Consider the following 19,212-nt stretch of genomic DNA (forward strand, 5'->3'; position numbering starts at 1 on the left):
AGTCTATTTGACTGGGTGGAGGAGCTCACAGCAATGACCCTTTTAATGGCACGACTTAACAACAGAGTTCAATAGGGAGCCTAAAGTGTCTGTAAGCAGGGGGATCAAAGTCACCTCTGTGTGATACTGGTTAGCTGACTGAGCACAACTGGTGAGAAACCCCAGCTGCCATCATGGGTGACCCCCCCCAATGAACCTGCTGATGGGTTGTGTCATTCAAATCTGTAATACTAGTACTGTACAGTGCCTTGCAAAAGTATTCACCCCCTTTGGCATTTTTCCTACTTTATTGCATTACAACCTGTAATTTAAATTGATTCTTATTTGGATTTCATGTAATGGACATACTCAAAATTGCACAAATTGGTGAAGTGACATTTAAAAAAATAACTCCTAAAAAAAATAGCCCCTAAATAAGATCTGGTGGAACCAATTACCTTCAGAAGTCACATAATTAGTTAAATAAAGTCCACCTGTGTGCAATCTAAGTGTCACATGATCTGTCACATGATCTCAGTAGATATCTTCTTAGGGCTTCTTTTTTCTCAATTTCCGCCTGACTGATGTGCCCAAAGTAAACTGCCTGTTGCTCAGGCCCTGAGTTTGTAGAAATGTTAAAATAATGTAGGAGACTATAACACAATAGATATGGTAGGAGAAAATCCAAAGAAAAACCAACCGGAATCTTTTTGTTTTTGAGAGACCAAGCTCATACAATGGAAAGTATAGGGGCATTCTGAATTCCAGCTCCCAGGATGCAATTCCTATGGTTTCCAAAGGGTGTCAGCATTCCATATGCAAGGTTTCAGGCTTGTAACTTCCAAAACAAATAAGAAATATGAGTTTTAGTACAGGGACACAGTCTTGGGAATTCGTGTTTGGGCGCGCGATGAAGACAAGACGCACCTGCTAAAATCGGTTTCCTATTGAACATACTTCTTTCTGTAATAAATGTTATAGTTTGATTACATTTTAGGGTATCTGACGAGTAAATAGAAATGTATTTTGACTTGTTGAAAGAAAGTTTAGCGGTAGATTTTCGGATTCGTTTCTCTGCATGTTGAACGAGTGGATTACTAAAATCGATGGCGCCAACTAATTAGACTTTTTGGGATATAAAAAAGGATTTTATCTAACAAAATGACACTACATGTTATAGCTGGGACCCTTTGGATGACAAATCAGAGGAAGATTTTCAAAAGGTTTGTGAATATTTAATTGCTATTTGTGAATTTATGAAACCTGTGCCGGTGGAAAAATATTTTGATGTGTGGCGCCGTCCTCAAACAATCGCATGGTATGCTTTGCTGTAATGGCTACTGTAAATCGTACAGTGCATTTATATTAACAAGAATTTAAGCTTTCAACCGATATAAGACACTTGTATGTACCTAAATGTTTAATAACCATAATTTTTATGATTATTTACATGAATTGCACGCCCTCCAGTTTCACCGGAAGTTGTCCGGCTAGCGGGATGCCTAGCCCAAACAGGATATACACCTGTTCTGAAAGGCCCCAGAGTCTGCAACACCACTAAGCAAGGGGCACCACCAAGCAAGCGGCACCATGAAGACCAAGGAACTCTCCAAACAGATCAGGGACAAAGTTGTGGAGAAGTACAGATCAGGGTTGGGTTATATAAAATATCAGAAACTTTGAACATCCCACGGAGCACCATTAAATTCAAATTCAAAAAATTGAAAGAATATGGCACCACAACAAACCTGCCAAGAGAGGGCCGCCCACCAAAACTCACGGACCAGGCAAGGAGGGCATTAATCAGAGAGGCAACACAGAGACCAAAGATAACCCTGAAGGAGCTGCAAAGCTCCACAGCGGAGATTGGAGTATCTGTCCATAGGACCACTTTAAGCCGTACACTCCACAGAGTTGGGCTTTATGGAATAGAGGCCAGAAAAAAAGCCATTGCTTAAAGTGAGAATTAACAAACACATTTGGTGTTCGCCAAAATGCATGTAAGAGACTCCCCAAACATATGGAAGAAGGAACTCTGGTTAGATGAGACTAAAATTCAGCTTTTGGCCATCAAGGAAAACGCTATGTCTGGTGCAAACCCAACACTTTTCATCACCCCAAGAACATCATCCCCACAGTGAAGCATGGTGGTGGCAGCATCATGTTGTGGGTTTGTTTTTCATTGGCAGGGACTGGGAAACTGGTCAGAATTGAAAGAATGATGGATGGCGCTAAATACAGGGAAATTCTTGAGAGAAACCTTTTTTCAGTCTTCAAGAGATTTGAGATTGGGACAGAGGTTCACCTTCCAGCAGGACAATGACCCTATGCATACTGCTAAAGCAACACCTGAGTGGTGTAAGGGGAAACATTTAAATGTATTGGAATGGCCTAGTCAAAGCCCAGACCTCAATCCAATTGAGAATCTGTGGTATGACTTAAAGATTGCTGTACATCAGCGGAACCCATCCAACTTGAAGGAGCTTGAGCAGTTTTGCCTTGAATAATGGGAAAAAATCTCAGTGGCTAGATGTTACAAGCTTGTAGAGACATACCCCAAGAGACTTGCAGCTGCAATTGCTGCAAAAGGTGGCTCTACAAAGTATTGACTTTGGCGGTGAATAGTTATGCACACTCAAGTTTTCCGTTTTTTTTGTCTTATTTCTTGTTTGTTTTACAAAAAAAGTATTTTGCATCTTCAAAGTGGTAGGCATGTTGTGTAAATCAAATGATACAAACCCCCCCAAAAATCAATTTTAATTCCAGGTTGTAAGGTAACAAAATAGGAAAAGTGGGGGGTGAATACTTTCGCCAGCCACTGTATATACACTGCTCAAAAAAATAAAGGGAACACTTAAACAACACAATGTAACTCCAAGTCAATCACACTTCTGTGAAATCGAACTGTCCACTTAGGAAGCAACACTGATTGACAATAAATTTCACATGCTGTTGTGCAAATGGAATAGACAAAAGGTGGAAATTATAGGCAATTAGCAAGACACCCCCAAAAAAGGAGTGATTCTGCAGGTGGTGACACAGACCACTTCTCAGTTCCTATGCTTCCTGGCTGATGTTTTGGTCACTTTTGAATGCTGGCGGTGCTCTCACTCTAGTGGTAGCATGAGATGGAGTCTACAACCCACACAAGTGGCTCAGGTAGTGCAGTTCATCCAGGATGGCACATCAATGCGAGCTGTGGCAAAAAGGTTTGCTGGTCTGTCAGCGTAGTGTCCAGAGCATGGAGGCGCTACCAGGAGACAGGCCAGTACATCAGGAGACGTGGAGGAGGCCGTAGGAGGGCAACAACCCAGCAGCAGGACCGCTACCTCCGCTTGTGCAAGGAGGAGCACTGCCAGAGCCTGCAAAATGACCTCCAGCAGGCCACAAATGTGCATGTGTCTGCTCAACGGTCAGAAACAGACTCCATGAGGTGGTATGAGGGCCGCGAGCACCGCCAGCATTCAAAAGTGACCAAAACATCAGCCAGGAAGCATAGGAACTGAGAAGTGGTCTGTGGTCACCACCTGCAGCAATCACTCCTTTTTTGGGGGTGTCTTGCTAATTGCCTATAATTTCCACCTTTTGTCTATTCCATTTGCACAACAGCATGTGAAATTTATTGTCAATCAGTGTTGCTTCGTAAGTGGACAGTTTGATTTCTCAGAAGTGTGATTGTCTTGGAGTTACATTGTGTTGTTTAAGTGTTCCCTTTATTTTTTTGAGCAGTGTATATATATATATATTATTCCTGTATGTGAGAATATAATGACTGACACCTATTTTTCACTTGGAGAGAAGAGTGTAGTTAACCAATAATCAAATATGATATAATATTGGTATGGCACATATGACCCATGCAATGGTCACTTACCAAGCGCTCTGACATGGGGGTCTTGTCGCCGGCTGGTAGGTGCTGCTCCAAGGCAAGGACGATGCAGTTGGCTATAATGGTGGCCAGGATCAGGTATTCAAATGGAGTGAGACAATTAAGAAAAACATACTGTGTAATGTTAGGCATACAGTACCTACGATCTGCAATATATTCTAACAGAGGAAGAAGATGAGGAGGAGGAGAAGGAGGAAGAGGAGGAGGAAGAAACAGAAGAATGGGACCTAGAGGAAGTAAAATTACCATATTAAAAAGCTCCTCAACAGTAGGTAGGTTAACCTAAATTATACAAGAGCTGAAGCCTAATGGCAAAGCATACACACAGGTATAAGTTACACTTTTAGAAAAAAGGGTTCCAAAAAGGTTCTGCGGCTGTTCCCATAGGAGAAGCCTTTAAAGAACGCCTTTTGGTTCCAGGTAGAACTATTTTGGGTTCCATGCAGAACCCTCTGTGGAAAGGGTTCTACATGACATCCAAAAGGCCTCTACCTGGAACCAAAAGGCGTTCTTTAAAGGGTTATCTTATGGGAACAGCCAAATAACCCTTTTTGGTTCTAGATAGCACCTTTTTTCCAAAATGTGATTTATCAGTTGAACTGGATCTCAACACTAAACATGACTGAGGGAACTGAGTGATTTATCAGTTGAACTGGATCTCAACACTAAACATGACTGAGGGAACTGAAGTGATTTATCAGTTGAACTGGATCTCAACACTAAACATGACTGGGGAACTGATGATTTATCAGTTGAACTGGATCTCAACACTAAACATGACTGAGGGAACTGAGTGATTTATCAGTTGAACTGGATCTCAACACTAAACATGACTGAGGAAACTGAAGTGATTTTTCAGTTGAACTGGATCTCAACAACCTAAACATGACTGAGGGAACTGAGTGATTTATCAGTTGAACTGGATCTCAACACTAAACATGACTGAGGGAACTGAGTGATTTATCAGTTGCTGACTTACATGATGTCTCAGTTGCTGCTGTCCATGTCATCGCATGGTTGTTTATGGAGGCTATCTCCTCTGGAGACTGTGGCGCACAGAGGACTAGGGTCTTACCTCAGGCAATGGGCTACAGTACATCAACAGATAAAAACACATAATTCACTGGCTTAGGGCAGCTCAGGACTTTCTTGCTACAATGGCTCCCATGAACCTAAAATCTTAACTTAAGGGGGAAAACTACTGTGAAAGTGGCTTGGAAATGCACAGGTAAGCTAAAGGTTGAGAAGTGTTTACACAGCACCAGAGTTAAGTAATGGATGCGATTACACAAATGAATGTAAATGAATTGCAATACCTCACAGGTTCATTAACCCGATCTCATGAAACATGCTTCAGGGTTGACTGTTTCTCTAGGAGGCCTAAGCACAGCACAAAGAGGTTGGTGGCAATCAGTGGAATGGTATCAAATACATCAAACACATGGTTTCCAGATGTTTGATGCCATTCCATTTGCCCCGTTCCTACCATTATTATGAGCCGTCCTCCTGTTAGCAGCCTCCACTGATGCACAGGTTTCACAAGCTGCAGAGGATATCCCTCATTTGGTAAATTATACAAAATATCTCATATCAACAGGTGGCTGCCATCATTTTTTTCAATATACTTCTACCTAGCATTTTATGGGACATAAACGACAATAATGATACATTTTGCCTTCAAAGAAACAAATTGGTTTTGTAAACTACGCTAAATGCACAACTCATTTCCATTTATTCTCATGGCTTATTGTTTTGATGGGACACGCATGCAGAATAGACTGTATCTGTTTATTAGACAACCTTCCCGCTAGCTTGCCATGTAGGCCTACTGTTGAGCAGCATTTTGCACATGGGTAGATTCAGCACCTTGGAGAGCGCTTGTGCAGAAACGTTGCTAGGAGAGACTTGGTCTGAGAAACAAACGGATCGATACAGCAGTTATTTGATATGTAGCCTAACAGTGGCATAGTCCCCTGAGCAGACTATCACACAAGCTTGTTTAAAGGGTTATATACCGGAATCAAATACACTAGGCAAGTAGAAAGTAAAATGAGTATAGGCCTCACCTATAATTTATGGTGCTTTACAAAACCAATCAAATTATCCTGCTGACAAGATTTTCACTGCACTGCCATTTGGGTTGAAAAAGAGAGAAAAAAAATAAAAAATACACCTCCAGCCTTCATGTTAATTGTTCTGTAGCCACGAATTAGAAACACCAATCTGACAGGTTCTTGGTAGGCAACTTAGCTGCATGTAGGCCTACCAGAGAGAGGATGCCAAAAGCTGGAGAAAACAGGAATCTTGCCAAAAAACTAAACAATATCACCTACAATAACCTATTGTAGTAGGTCTGAGAGAGTGGATATGGCTATACAGTCCTACTGAGAGTGGTTATACTGTACTACAAAGTCCAGTCAACAACTGGTTGTCCTCCATGCCATATCTTCTCATTGGCTACAGTAAATTAACTTAGATAATCATGCGCTGTAGTCTGGAACCTTGCCCCCTGTGCTTAATAACGTCAAGCCATTAAAACCCAAGTAGGCCTATAATGTTATAATAAAATAATGTAATGGTACGAGAAATAGGCTAGGTTGTTTAAAGCAACAAAGGATATGGCCATTCTGTAATCTTTTTGGCATATTTCCGTATGATACAATCCTCACTAAAGATGAAGAGAGACCGGTTGACAGTAAGACAGCTCTGCTTGACAGGGATGGGGTTGTAAATTGCCATTGTCCTGGCTCTTTGGGCCATTGATTGTTTGTACACCCTAGGGCCGCTTGGGGGGCCTGCTGGCCGACCTGCCCCCCTTGGTGGGCCCGCTTGACAGACCCCTCCACGCCGGTTGGATAGTTCCTCTTCGAATCGAGCCATTCTACAATCGCACAGATCTTACTGAAAAAATCAAAACTTAGACTAGATAAAAGATAGAGAAAAAGCATCACAACACACAGTTGTTCCAGCCACGAGTTCCTTTCGGTGTGTGTAATGTTCAAGAGAATATTCAACAAACATTCAAAAATAAAATGATGTATTTTTCTTCAGATATTCTGTTGACTGGTCCCCGCCTTGTTACTTCCCATGCTTTCAATGGTCAAGATTTTCAAATGTAATGAAACCTGAAGGAGAAAGTTTATATTTCCATGTCAAATATTTGTCCATGGGTCTTCTTCTGGCTGAATGGCCATATATACGTAGCCTATAGCCTATCCCTTTTCACTGGGCTAAGCTTTAAAAACAGCCAGTTTAACATGTACAAATGTCGAGCAATAACAATTCGCACCATTCGCATAACGCATGCCATAAGGCGGGCTATGACTGCATAGCTCACTTACAATTAAGCTCCAAATAAAATAGATGCATTTATCTGGTTTATCCTCCTCGATTGATTTGCCATTGCGCGTTTAAGTTTTTCTTTTGTATTACCTTACCCCACGTTCCTTATGAAAACGAGGTGCCTCACATGATCCGTTCCAATAATCTTCCTATTAATTCGGGCACGGTGTAACGAGAAAACACAAGGTTGGCACCTCTGCTTCCGCTAAATCGCTCTCAGGCAATGTATAATGTAACCACTTTCTCCAGCCACTGCTCCTTATGAATCGGCACACGTGACTAAAAAGACGCCAGGCTCCACCTGTATCGTCTCTGTATCCATAGCACCAGGGAGAAAGAGGGAAGCAGCTTCTCTCTCGTTTTTTTCCCCCTGAGCAGAATAATCACCGAAGTTGCTTGATAAATCGCATCAAACAATGCAAATGTAGAAATCATGAAGGACAACAAAATTAATCATTATTCATTTTTTTCATTCAATAGCATCCGCAATCTCCTGAGATGTTGTGGTCCTGGGCATCCTCCCTCCCTCTCAAGTATTGCTGCGTTTTGGGTTATCATGACCGGGTGGGGTAGCCGAGGCTACAGCAGAATATGACTGATGTTTATTCTTTGGTAAATGCTAAACACTGAACTGAAATTATTATTATTTTTCAATATGCAAAAATGAACAGCTGCTTATTGTCTTGCGTGGTGCTATACAGCTAAATGGGTGGGGTGAGGGTTGCATCAAATTCAATACTAGCCTATAGCCTACCTGTATCTCTATCATCGTTGCTGGTGTCAAAACTGTTCAATAGCTAGAATAACATATACTACATATTACTCATGGTTAAAATAGAGAATTAGGCATGTTAAATAACATAACACAAAACTAGACCGTATCCTAGGCTACTATAGGCCATCATTATTTGGCATTTGCTACGCCTAGCTTTCTTGTAAACTGGAATACTCATCAACAAATATGAGAAATAAATCATGTTTTAAAATGTACTTTATTACTTTACTGTGCACTTAATAAAAAAGGAGACATGGAAAAGGTGAGAATTTGTTACAGTCTAGGGCTACCCTTAGAATTGGATTTCTGTCTGCAAATCTACTAAAAATAAATTTTATATCAGTCTCCGTTTAAAAAAGGAGACATAGTGGTGGTCAGGGGAGAGTGAGAGACCCCCACGGTGGCTGAGGGAGGACAGAGGTGGCATGGGGTTGTTATGATTGTGTTTTGGCAGAATGGGAACTTGACTGTTGGGCTGGGGATGGGCTGGCCACCCTCTTTAAGATCTGAGCTCCCTGGGCTATGGCGGCTGACGAGTGTCTACACGTTGGGGAACAGCACTGGCAGCGGTAATACTTGCTCTTGACCTTCCAGAAGTGATCGCCATAATCAAACCAGAGTGGGGGAACACAGGGTAGCCATCAAAGCACGTGTTCATGTACTGGAGCCTTTTCCTTGAGCTTTTTGATTGATTATATAGCACAACATTAATACCACATAGAAAAGACACAATCTATTCAATGATTGTCTTATATGTTTTGTGCCTCTCACTCAATCTGATCACCTGACTGAATGGGCTTGCTGGAGAAGAAGGCAATGCGCGGGAACCGCAGGTCCTGTTGCATGGTGAACACTCGGACTGCTAGCAGGTGGTTTATAAACCAGCCAATGTTGCCAAAGAGTCGCGCATCAATACAGTGCACATCACCCACCTGCACAACAGTAGATCAAGCAATAAATACAATTATAATACATTTTATTTGGCAGACGCCTTTCAGGGTACTCAAAGACATCGTACATTAAAAGTAGGCCTGCATAAAGCAAGTGCAGTACATAAGATTGTAAAATCTACTGCATCAAAGTAAAATGCCATGCCTCCAATCACTCACTCAATTAATACAATTAGTAAAGGCTGATATGTTGAGCCCTCCTGTGAGGAGGTAGCATAGACAGTCATGAAATAGTCCATTTTTCAATATGCTTTAGTATACCAAATAGCCATCAAGCAAACTAAAAGCTGATGCAGCAGATGCGTGCTGTAAGAGGAACATGTATCAAAAGAACGTTGTCTCTGACATTGGCATTGTGTGCTCTTCAGCACCGCCCGTTGGTATACAAAAGTATAAAAATGATGCCACATTAACAATACTACATTCGGAATACACCATTGACCAATAACAATGTGAGATTCTCCTAGATGTAATTTAAAATCACCTTATTGTCCAGGGTGAAAAGGAATGAGTCATTTTCCCTGCCATCTGCCTCTGCATCATTAATGATTTCACCCACATACCTGCACAATAAATAGAGACTGCTGTATATAATCTGTGTAATCACAACATTGAAATTAAGAACTGAAAATTACAAATCCTGTTTTAACATTATCTGTTCATGACATCACAATTGGCTCATGTCATTTGTATACCAAGACATTATCATAGTTATGGTTGGGCAGTTTTCCAAACACTCAATAAAATGTCTTCCATAACATTCAGGGCCTCACTCGGAAATAAAAGTTCCTTGAGGAATATCCTGCAGTGCTCTCACACCCCAGCCCATCCTCTGGGTTTTATAGAGCTGCAGCCAAGCCCTGAAAACAGACAAGAGAAGACATACATCCAGTCCAACTAACTGAAAAGACAGACAGTGCAGCCATAGTTGATCAAGTGTTCAGAGAAACTGATATTTTAATGGTTGGCTGAAACTGTATAACAAAAAGATAGACATTTTATTTGCTCCTTTTCTTACTTTTTAACTCTGCGTTGTTGGGAAAGGACTCGTAAGTAAGCATTTGATGGTAAAGTATACACCCATTTTATTCGCCGCATGTGACAAATAAAATGTGATTGATTGATTGATCAGATGATGGTGGGGTAGGGAGGTCCAGTTACCGGGATTCCATTCTGAACCACGCGGTTCCTACAGCTCCTCCAACAGGAGCAGGCGTGGTTACACTCAAACAGGACCGGAGGCTCCTTCTGACAGAATTCCAGAGGCAGAAGCCCCTCCTGAACAACCCCAAGCAACACACTTTACAGGTCATATAACACATCACATATGGGAGTCCATAATATCCATTTGAAATACATGAAAGCATTAACTTCACCTTGTAATGTGAACTTTTCCTTGGTGTAGTTATGTACTTACTTTGTTACACCAACAGCGCAGGCTGAGCTGGACACACATGCAGGTATTTGAAGAGCAGTCATCTGTACATCCGCAATGCTGAAATAGAAGGAGAGTGAGATTTCATTAAACAACACTTATCGAGAGAAATTGTGTGACTTTGTCTGGCCCACAGTAACTAACGAAGCAGAACAAGATGGGATTAGACTATGACTATGTGTTTCACAGCGCACTGGAGGTTCACCTGTAAATGAGTGATGTCCTTGTCTATAATAATTGGGGAGGTGACACAGCTGTCAGGGACTTATTTGTAGTTATCAGGACAGGAGTCACTGTCCACCCAACTCACACAGGTGATGGGGACTGCCTCATACCCCCGAGAGATGTCCCTGAAGAGGACAGAGAGGATAACAAATAATCGACACATTTACAGTAATCAGACAAAATTGTATCCCTTCATGTTCCCTCTCACCTCCCTAAGGTACACCATGCTGTTATACCTGCTAAGGACCTTCTCTCCATGACTGTCCCTGATTCTCCTAGCATCTGTCAGCTTCTTATTGGTGTTCAGGGCCGCCCACACCTTGGAGTTGTAGATACAGCAGTCCAGAGGAGTCTCCCCCTCTCTGTTCCTCAGGTTCACGTCTGCTTCTCGGGACACAAGCAGTCTGGAGGAGTAGACATCATACTGGATGTGGCTGGGCTCTCTCTCACATCCCCAGCATGGCTATGGTCAGCAGCATGACTGCCACCCACTGGCCAGTCTAGTGCAGCCACTGTCTCTGGATGTGTGCATCTATGTGTGGACAGGTTCCTTCCATAAATGTATCTAGGCTATATACCTACAACTGGTCTCATTGCAGGTTAGTGCGCTTATGATAATATTTTAAAAAATCCAGGTGGGATAGGCTATTGATAACAAATCCTATTTTTCAAGAACAACCTGGTGTCATGCTGCAGCTCTGGGAGAATGGAGACTGTCTTAATACTCACGTCACACATTCCAGTTGGTTCTCCCTGGCAGCGATATGTAGAGGTGAGTCCCCATGGATGTTGACTGCATTGAGGTCACATCTGGCATCAAGCAGGATCTGAGCAATGTCATCAGAGACAGACAGGGCTGCCCAGTGGAGGCCAATGTTCTCCTCCTGAACAGGGATCACAAGTCAACATGGAAAACACACCCAGGACCAACACCTTCCCCACACACCACAGAAACAACCTTGCATCTAAAGGCTACTGTATCTTGAAGATACATTGTTATATTTTTGGGCCATTTATGTCAAGTGTATCAGCATACAGTACGTCATATACACTATACAAACATTTGAGGAAAAAATCATACTCACACAGACCAATTGATATGTTCTCCTTTACAAAAAATACTGCAGTTATGACTTAAGTTGTTAATTCCTCAAAGAAGTAAGTTGACTTCTTGTTGTATGCGCCCAAGGTGACATTCTGAAGCATCCATTTAACTTGGATTACACCATGTACTGTAGGTGAAACGTGCAGACCGGAACATTATGCACCCCATGGGATCCATCCCACTGTAACCTTGCCTGTGTCTAGCCTCCCCGCCCCTCCTCAGGCTGTGAGAACAGAAGGTACGTAAAGGTGATGGGATGTACAGTAGGGTGAACAGCATGCATCCTATACAGTACTGACCTTGTCTCGGATGTTAACATCAGCCCCTTTGGCGAGCAGCAGTAAGACCAGCTCTCTGTGCTTGTACTCTAGCCCAGGTGATAGGGGTCCACCCATCATCATCCTGAAACTAAGCACAACCAATCAAGTTCATTAAAGTAAACTTAAATTGAAACTAAAATGAATCATGAAAAAAACAAGTAAACTGAAATAAAATAATTAACAAAACCCGTGTGAAAAACTAAAACTATACTGAAACTATTATTTGTCTCCAAAATAAAACTAACCGTTCAGTTTGTTTTTTGGGGGGGGCAAAAAGCTTTTTTTCCTAATGGGGTTTTGAAGCTTGTGAATCTGGCGGGTCAAATTGAGATTAACTTTATAATTTAAAGGTAGATTCAGTGAGATGATGTTGCCACAAGCAGCACCGCAGATATTGGGTGCATTTGAGTGGTAAGGCTAAATAGGGCCCTATAAATTCTGCGTTGCAGAGAATGCGGACGGAACCATGGAATCCAGACATTAAAACGAAATTCAACAATATTAAAAAATGTATTGAACTTAGTAGGAAATCAACTACATATATTGAAAGCTGAAAAGGTTTCCCCAAAACCCATCTCAATTAAATGTTAACTACAAATAGCCTATGCTTACCTGGCAGAATGATATCATGATTATTTGCATCAATCCAGTGGCCATTTGTTTTGCAAACTTTGCAAACAATTTCCCGGACGTCAAAAATGATCTCCTGATGTAGTTTAGACATGGCTGTCAAATTAGAACATCCAATTATTTAGAATGTCGAAATTCACATATTCACATTCCCGTATTACATACTCACAAACTGAAATCATAATATAATATTGCGTGTACATTGTACAAACAATTAGTGACAGAGAGACTCAAATATCACATTGATTTGTATACATCCACTGAACACATAAATCATTAATTGGTTCCTGTTTTAGTCATGTCTTTGGTCAAGTTCAGAATGCAACACACTGTGAAAGGCAGCGATCGACTTGACAAAAGTCAAATCAAATCAAATGTATTTATAAAGCCCTTCTTACATCAGCTGATATCTCAAAGTGCTGTACAAAACCCCAAACAGCAAGCAATGCAGGTTTAGAAGCACGGTGGCTAGGAAAAACTCCCTAGAAAGGCCAGAACCTAGGAAGAAACCTAGAGAGGAATCAGGCTATGAGGGGTGGCCAGTCCTCTTCTGGCTGTGCCGGGTGGAGTTTATAACAGAACATGGCCAAGATGTTCAAATGTTCATAGATGACCAGCAGGGTCAAATAATAATAATCACAGTGATTGGCGAGGGTGCAGCAGGTCAGCACCTCAGGAGTAAATGTCAGTTGGCTTTTCATAGCCGATCATTCAGAGTTTCTCTACCGCTCCTGCTGTCTCTAGAGAGTTGAAAACAGCAGGTCTGGGACAGGTAGCACGTCCGGTGAACAGGCCAGGGTTCCATAGCCGCAGGCAGAACAGTTGAAACTGGAGCAGCAGCACGGCAAGGTGGACTGTGTGATCCGCTCGAACACGTCATTGAGATGAACACAACAGCTAAGTGCATTGTTAAAGGCTTTTTTGCCCTTCCGCTTCACTTAGATCTTAGAAGATCTCCGCTAAACACAGAATCAAGATGTTATCAGTCTCTCTTTTACCAATGATAACTTCAGAACAAAGTTGACTACAAATACAAGGTTGCCAATGTCTTTGAAATTGTTACAAACAAGCGAAGGACAAAAATCAAGATGACTGCAATAAAAGATAAATAGTATAGGCCTACATATTTCAATCATATTGAAATCAATTTAATATTCAATTGATCGATTTATTTTTGCTCATTGCTCATTTTTGCCTCAATATATTTATTTCATGTGCAACAACATGTGCAACAACATGAATATCCCTTTGAGCATGGTGAATTTGCTAACAACACTTTGGAGGGTGTATCAATACACCCAGTCACTACAAATAAACAGGCATCCTTCCTAATCCAGTTACCCGAGAGGAAGGAAACCGCTCAAGGATTTCACCATGAGACCAATGGTGATTTTAAAACAGTTACAGAGTTTATGGCTGTGATAGGAGAAAACTGAGAATGGATCAACAACATTGTAGTTACTCCGTGAAAAAGGGTTTGAAACCTCTGCTTTGGAGTATCTTATTGCACACAATGTTGATAGGGCATTACTTACTTACAGTTTGAAGGCATAACAATGCAAGGCAAAACATGGTAAATCACCTGGAATCATGACAACAGTGAGGAGCAATTTCAGTCTCTAGCTTTCCCATTAAGGTCAGGAGTTTTACAATCCATTTAATATCACCCACAATATATTGAACATCCTAATAGGCAGACTGTTAAACTGTCTTCCAACAGCACTGACCTCCAACTCACCCTGCCAAAGCCTAGCTGATAGTACGCGTAAATTATGGATAGACGATTTCAATAAAGCTGTTAACATTTCAACTGGACCTGTTAGTAGAAGAAGGAGCAGAGCATGGATGGGTAACTACCTGACAGTTGACCTGTTTGGATGTCTTGGACAGGAGATTATCCACTATGGTGTAATGTCCCAGTTTAGCTGCCAAATGCAGACAGGTGGAGCCCTTGATATCCTGAGAGGAGATGAAGATCAAAATGTTATTCACTGGTTTTGTTCATGGCTGTTTAAAAAAACACCAACTTAAAAGAATGTTTACCCCTTTTTCTCCCCAAATTTGTGATATCCAATTGGTAGTTACAATCTTGTCCCATCGCCGCAACTCCCCTATGGACTCGGGAGAGGTGAAGGTCGAGAGCAATGCGTCCTCCGAAACACGACCCTGTCAAGCCGCACTGCTTCTTGACACATACACTGCTCACTTATCCCGGAAGCCAGCCGCACCAATGCGTCGGAGGAAACACACGCTGGCAACCAAATTCAGCTTGCAGGCGCCTGGCCAGCCACAAGGAGTCGCTAGAACGCGACCGGACAAGCAATTCACAGCCGGCCAAACCCTCCCCTAACCCGGACGATGCTGGGCCAATTGTGCGCCACCTCATGGGTCTCCCGGTCATGGCCAGCTGTGACACAGCCTGGGATCGAACCCGGGTCTGTAGTGACGCCTCAAGCACTGCAATGCAGTGCCTTAGACCGCTGTGCCACTCGGGAGGCCCAAAACACCGACCTTGAGCTGCTACAGCATGTGGTTAATAGTTTAAGACATGAACGTGTCATGGACATAAAACAGCTTGATCACTTTACATCTACAGTACACCAGAGGTCCAGCTCATTTAGCGAAAGTCTTGTCTTATGAACGGTAACACAGCTGGTGGGGTTGACAGAAGATCATGGCCTATCTATGGGGGGGATCAATGAACTCTGCTCCACACACTGACATTATAGCTGACCGCTGCCCCGGCCCTCAGCAGGTACTTGACCGTGTCCAGATGGTTGTTGTCACAGGCGTCCATCAGGGGGGTTCTCTGCTCCTCATCAATAATGTCCAGGTTAGCTCCAGCCTAAGCGGGATGGGGAATCAGAAACCTTTTACACCTGTATGCTTGCACTGTATAATAGAGTGAAACTCACAACCCTTTGCACTGTAAACACAACGTACTCAAGAAGCACTGTCAATATTGACCCCGAAAAGCAAATACATTTTACTTGGCGTGAGGGACAGGAATGCAGCAGAGCTGCTAACTTAGTCATCTGCTACACTTGTATGCCAAGTGATTATAATGTGAAGAGAGAGCCAATACCTGCTATACGTCAGAGTACATCTCCTCACCTGGACAAGCATGTGACAGACCTCCTGGTGTCCTTCAGCTGCTGCAGCATGTAGAGGGGTCCTCTTGTTCTGACGGTCCATCAGGGTGTTGGGGTCTTTTCCATCCACTGGAACAAAGAGGTAAATTACCTTTTGAGTCATGTTGACAACTTTCCCCTCGGGGACAATAGAGTATATCGTGAAAATAAAATAAAATCAACAAGTTGTTTACTTTTTCATTCAAGTTAAAATATTAGAAGAGGATTGCTCCAAGAGGAACGAACTAGGCATACAAATGAAACCTGGAGAGATGTGGCATGTTCTTACCCAGCAGATGGATGACTTTCTGGAGCTCCCCGGGATGGGCAGTGATGTACAGTTGCTTCGTGTGATATTTCACTTTCTTTGGCCTCATACTAAATACCAAAAAGAGAAATCTAGCTCCAGTACATCACTTGGTATGCAGCAGAAACATCTGTAAGAGGGCCTATTACGGTCCACATTGACATGAAACAGTAATGACTACGGACCTACTATGTGTTCATTATATTGTATTATCTCATCCAAACTGCTAAAAGTCTAATAAGTAATGACTTTAAAAATAGCTAAATTTTAACCTTACTTTACCTCATCCAGGGCCATCAGGATGCTCTCCAGTGACGTTTTAGCTGATTTCTCTCCATCACCTAAAGGCTGTCTCTTCAGGCTAGTACAAGACAGCATACAGCAATCATTACCATTACATATTAAGCTAAATACCCAAGCAAATGATCAATGCTAGCACTAATGCAGAGAGAAAGAGACACAAATTAGGATAGAGGGAATCAAATTAAGAATGGAAGAGTAAAGTCTAAATAACCTGTTGTTGGGGGAGGTGTCCAGAGTCCTCTCAAGCTCAGTGGTCTTCTTAGGCCTGTGAATGAGGGGCCAGGTGGACACAGCAGGAACAGGGGCCACAGGGGAAACAGCTGGCACAAGAGGAAGTACAGGCTCAGGTTTGGGGACAGTGACTTCCTGGGCCCCGGTGGCATCCTTCCCACAGTGGGGATAAAAGCTCTGGGCCTTGATGACTGAGGCACAGCCACTGTGGAAACGGTGAGAGATGCTGCCATACGGTCTGCACACCATGAAGGTCCCCTGCATAACACATACATGATTAGTCAAATATTCATATTAAAGGCAAAGCAGAGTGCTTTAAGAATTAACAACCACAATAAAGTAATGGGACAGGTGTGTCAGCCTATCAGGTCTATCTTGGTTTATCCCTGCTGTATTCCTCCACTCACCGCCCTGCAGAAGAGGCCACAGGCAGGGCATCACTGGTGCTTGACCTGTGGTCCTCACACAGAACTAGCAGATGCACTGTGTTGGACGGACGCATCATCTCAGGCTTCACAACATTCCTCTGACATCGACTCACCTGTATGGAGGAGATGAACGGAGACATAAATAGAAAGAAGCAGAGAAATAAGGGTTGTTTAGACATTAGCTCAACACACAAAGGCTGGGTAAAGGTTAACTTCGCCCCCAGGCTATTTCAAACTTTGGGGAGGATATTTGGTGCGCAAGACTAGGGAAATGTTGCTTCAGAGCAGGTCAGACTCACCAGACCATCCACCCTCTCTGTGGCCATGCAGGTGTGCTCAGTCTGGAATAGGCTCTCCCCACTGCATGGGGTCTCCATGCGACAGCAGCACAGAGGGAGCTCTTCAGACAGGTCCGTCTCTGTCACCTCACCATCAACTGGAAAGCCTGCAAAATAACACAAATCAACATCCAGGTCAACAAAACAGATTTAATATACAGCATATTAATGTATTGTACAAGTATCATTTCATAACTCATGACGAAATGTTTAACTCATCTCTAGGTAAACTGTTACCTGAGAGAGGAGGAGACAACAGCTCATCTTGGGCTTTCAGATTTAGCGATTCCAAAGTCAATTCAATGTATTCCTGCTTACTGCTGTTGTCCTCTTTCTCCGTTTTGTTTCCTTTGGTTAAATCTTCCTTTGGTTAAATCCATTTTCTACACACTGCTTGGCTAACAGTGCATGGCTTTCTTACATTTCACAAATCTCTCTGTGTGTCAGATCTTCTCTCTTCTTTCTGACACTTTCTTGCTTTTCTGCCTTCGTAGCTAGGCTGTCATTCTGCAGGGAGAAGGGGAGAATCATTCAGACACTATTATAGAGAATCAAAGTTCATCCACAGTGCATTTCTACACAAATATCTACAATAGAGTAGATGGGATGGGTCTCTTACCTTCAACACTTTGGTTTTCTTCTTGGGGACAAAGTTGTACATTCCCATCTTCCTCTTCCTTTTCCTAGACCCTGCAGACACATACGGACGGAGAAGTGGCAGATGGTGGTTCAAGCTGGCACAGTATGTCATCACTAAATAAAGTGGACATGAGAGACAGAGTAGAAGAACAGTCTTCCCAGGAAGGAAGATGACTAACCTGGATGTGACTTGGTAGAGACAATATTATTTATTTTAAGGCTCGGAGGTAGCTTCATGTGGAAGGGGGCCATTGAGTTTTCCATCCACATGCCTGCCATGCTCAACTCTGCTCCGTTCCAGTTAAAAAGCTTTAGAACAGACTCTAATGAGATCGGACACCAGTCATAATTTAAAAGGACAACATTTCATGTTCTGGGTTAAGATGAACATTACCTTCAGTACTGCTGGATTGGAGGCAGGTTTGCCCATAGTCTTCCATGCACACCGTGTCCTGGCTGGAGAGTCCTCAGATGGAGAGCTATGAGTTTGTACATCTGAGATCCCTGCTGCAACAGCTTCTCTACCATTGTCTGCAGGGGTTTGAGGGGTTTTGGTCAGTTTATGGGCTGAACCACCTGTCCTTTGAGGGTCTGCTCTTGCTTTTTTTAATGCACAATAAAACCATTGGAGCCAGTGAGAGCCATGAACGGATGTCATCTTGGCTTTAGCTTTTTTGTTGACCTGCGATTTAGCACTCAGAGCCTTCTTCCCCTTGGCCCCAGTGGGTGTCACAGTTAGGCTGTCTTTTTCCTGCCTCTGATTCCTGACTGACTCCCCTACTCTCCATGGCTGTCCTGGAGGAATCCTCTGGCCTCTCCACACCAATGTCAACAGTTTCACCTGGAAGATTACAGCTGTTAGTCCCATCAAATAAGATGCTACATTAATCACATTCACACACTGTTAAGTGGGCAAGTGGTAGTTGTAAATGAGGCCAATGTGAGAGTGATTATAGCATAGATAGAACTCACCAGTCCCCTCTGGATCTGGGGCAGCGTGGCGTTCCTTTGTCAACGTAGATCTCTCAGCATCTACCTCACAGCTCTTTTAGGGTCGCACCTGGCAAGCTGAGAAATATCACCAAAATCAGGACAATCCCATTTGACATTTCAGCACAGTTCAGTATCTCAATCGCAGTACTTGTGCCTACTTAGCGCAAGTTTAGTTTTTCACCAAACTTTAAA

At 42.7% G+C, this 19,212-nt stretch overlaps 2 pseudogenes; both read right to left on the minus strand.

Annotated features, from left to right (window-relative positions):
• The window catches only part of LOC111973906 (voltage-dependent N-type calcium channel subunit alpha-1B-like), a 139,981-nt pseudogene extending 132,533 nt beyond the window's left edge, over nt 1–7,448 (minus strand).
• A 784-nt stretch (nt 7,449–8,232) lies between these two features.
• Nucleotides 8,233–18,847, minus strand: LOC111973907 (histone-lysine N-methyltransferase EHMT1-like; annotated as a pseudogene).
• Between the last annotated feature and the right edge of the window lie 365 nt (nt 18,848–19,212).

Source organism: Salvelinus sp. IW2-2015, linkage group LG15, assembly GCF_002910315.2.
Source record: "Salvelinus sp. IW2-2015 linkage group LG15, ASM291031v2, whole genome shotgun sequence".
NCBI lineage: Eukaryota > Metazoa > Chordata > Actinopteri > Salmoniformes > Salmonidae > Salvelinus > Salvelinus sp. IW2-2015.